This window comes from Schistocerca piceifrons, chromosome 7 (assembly GCF_021461385.2).
Source record: "Schistocerca piceifrons isolate TAMUIC-IGC-003096 chromosome 7, iqSchPice1.1, whole genome shotgun sequence".
In the NCBI taxonomy this organism is placed as follows: Eukaryota; Metazoa; Arthropoda; class Insecta; order Orthoptera; family Acrididae; genus Schistocerca; species Schistocerca piceifrons.
Genome location: NC_060144.1, coordinates 321956644 through 321959852, shown reverse-complemented (window position 1 = coordinate 321959852; position 3209 = coordinate 321956644).

The window sequence follows — 3209 nt, the reverse complement described above, 5'->3', positions numbered from 1 at the left end:
AGCTGCTTACGAACGCCAACCAACTTATCCTGTGTTCGAGAACAGCATTCACAGTGGGGCTGCATTTTGGCTGGTGCAATGCAGTGAACAAAAAACTTCAAAGTGTGCTTGCAGCTTATCTTTTAGTCAGTTGAACTAAAAAATTACTAATTCTCTTTAAGAATTGAAGCAAATACATAAAAAGAGATCTCTGTTAAGGCAACAGAAAAATCTGTGGTAATAATGACTAGTTCCCTAAGACATTTGAGGTTCGTTACAGTTGTTAGCAAATTCGAAAACAGAATTAATTTACCATAAATGTAGATAATATACACTCATCTTTAAGGGAAAACTGGATGTAACATGAAACTTCCTGGGAGATTTAAACCGTGTGCCAGACTGAGAGTCGAACTCGGGACCTTTGCCTTTCGCAGGCAAGTGCACTACCAACTGAGCTACCCAAGCACGACTCACGCCCCATCCTCACAGCTGCCAAGAAGTTTCATATCAGCGCACACTCCGCTGCAGAGTGAAAATCTCATTCTGGAAACATCCTCCAGGCTGTGGCTAAGCCATGACTCCACAATATCCTTTCTTTCAGGAGTGTTAGTTCTGCAAGGCTCGCAGGAGAGCTTCTGTAAAGTTTGGAAGGTAGGAGACGAGGTACTGGCAGAAGTAAAGCTGTGAGGACGGGGCGTGAGTCGTGCTTGGGTAGCTCAGTTGGTAGAGCACTTGCCCGCGAAAGGCAAAGATCCTGAGTTCGAGGCTCTGTCGGGCACACAGTTGTAATCTGCCAGGAAGTTACATATCAGCGCATACTCCGCTGCAGAGTGAAAATCTCACTCTAGATGTTACATGATATGTTAGTTCCAATGTCTGCTACAGTAACGAAATCGCAAATGCTGAGTTACTACAAATTAGGTTATGCACAGGACAATGGTAACTTTCAAAAATTCTTTAGAATGCACGTTAATTTGCGTTGACAAACATTGAAAGTCGGGGTGATCTATTCTTTGGCAGTAACTGCTAACCAGAAACGCTTATTTACTTCAAGATATGTTATCCAAGACGCTTGTACAGGTAAGTTACAAAAATGTAGTTTTATAAGAATTCGAAAGCTCTAAAAAATACCCTACTTCTCATGTAATTATATAATGAAATTAGAGAACGACAGTTTTGAACGAGAATAGGCCTACTGTTCACATAATTTTCAAAAGAGCATAAATAAGTTTAATCCTGCAATTTTTGGTATCGTTATTGTAACTGATAGCTGCAGTAATTGGATAGAAGTAAACAGACATTGTGGTCTGCTTTTATGCCTAGTATGGGAAGTGCTGAGGAAGGAAAGCAAAATAGGAGGGCCAAAATAACCTATATTCCAGAAAGGGGAGGGGGTTGCGAAAAGTTTAAGAAACCCTGAACTACGCTGTGAGAACAACTGACACTAATAGTATCTGCGGGGCCGCTTGAATTTGCTAGCGCAACAGCCTGATTGGCTTACTCAATGCTGATTAATTCGAAAATGGCACAACATGTCGATTTTTCCTTAACAATTATTTATCGGCATAACCTACCTTGCAACACCCGTACAAACGTTTCAGACTGTTTCTGTCCACCCTGTATATGTGCAACTCGCACGTTCATTTATATGTAAAAGCCTACTTCAGAATTTCCCTTCGTTTGAGACCGCATGTGCAAGATTAGTGTACCGATTTGATATTCTACACTCGATTATTTTACTGTTAGCGACGCTTCTAAACAGTCTTTCATAGAGTGCACCAATACCCGTTTTTATTGTGATATACTGTGAAATTTGGAAAATTCGCGAGCGCCGCGATAAACTCGTACTGCCTTCGTCAATAGGCCATTTTCCTATGTTAAAAATATGGTTCGGATTGTTACTATTTGGAGTGATTACAACATTCACATCACGTTTACGGTTAATATTCTCACAAAATATCTCTTATCTTTTGTAATTAAAGCTTTAAAATCATTAAAATATCAGGATTTGGTCATGTGATTTAAAACGCTCTGTTATTGGTTGAAGCTCTGGATACGTCACAGACTAGGAGTTAAGACGAGGCTATTTGTGTATATTAGGAGGCCTTCACACATTTGAAGATCTGACTGCTACACTACGTGATCAAAAGTATCCGGACACCCCCAAAAACAAACGTTTTTCATATTTGGTGCACTGTGCTGCCACCTGCTGCCAGGTACTCCATATCAGCGACCTCAGTAGTCATTAGACACCGTGAGAGAACAGAATGGGGCAATCCGCGGAACTCACGGACTTCGAACGTGGTCAGGTGATTGGGTGTCACTTATGACATACGTCTATACCCTAGATTTACACACTCCTAAACATCCCTAGGTCCACTGTTTCCGATGTGATAGTGAAGTGGGAACATGAAGGGACACGTACAGCACAAAAGCGTACAGGCCGACCTCGTCTGTTGACTGATAGAGACCGCCGACGGTTGAAGAGGGTCGTAATGTGTACTAGGCAGACATCTATCCAGACCATCATGCCGCAATTTCAAACCGCATCAGGATTCACTGCAAGTACTATGAGAACTAGGCGGGAGCTGAGAAAACTTGGATTTCATGGCCGAGCGGCTGCTCATAAGCCACACATGACGCTGGTAAATGCGAAACGACGCTTCGCGTGGTGTAAGGAGCATAAACATTGGACGAGTGAATAGTGGAAAAACATTGTGTGGAGTGACGAATCACGATACAGAATGTGGTGATCCGATGGCACGGTGTGGGTATGGCGAATTCCCAGTGAACGTTATCTGCCAGCATGTGTAGTGCCAACAGTAAAATTCGGTGGCGGTGGTGAATCACGATACAGAATGTGGTGATCCGATGGCATGGTGTGGGTATGGCGAATTCCCAGTGAACGTTATCTGCCAGCATGTATAGTGCCAACAGTAAAATTCGGTGGCGGTGGTGAATCACGATACAGTTTGTGGTGATCCGATGGCACGGTGTGGGTATGGCGAATTCCCAGTGAACGTTATCTGCCAGCATGTATAGTGCCAACAGTAAAATTCGGTGGTGGTGGTGAATCACGATACAGAATGTGGTGATCCAATGGCACGGTGTGGGTATGATGAATTCCCAGTGAACGTTATCTGCCAGCATGTATAGTGCCAACAGTAAAATTCGGTGGCGGTGGTGTTGTGGTGTGGTCGTGTTTTTCATGGAGGGGGCATGCAACCGTT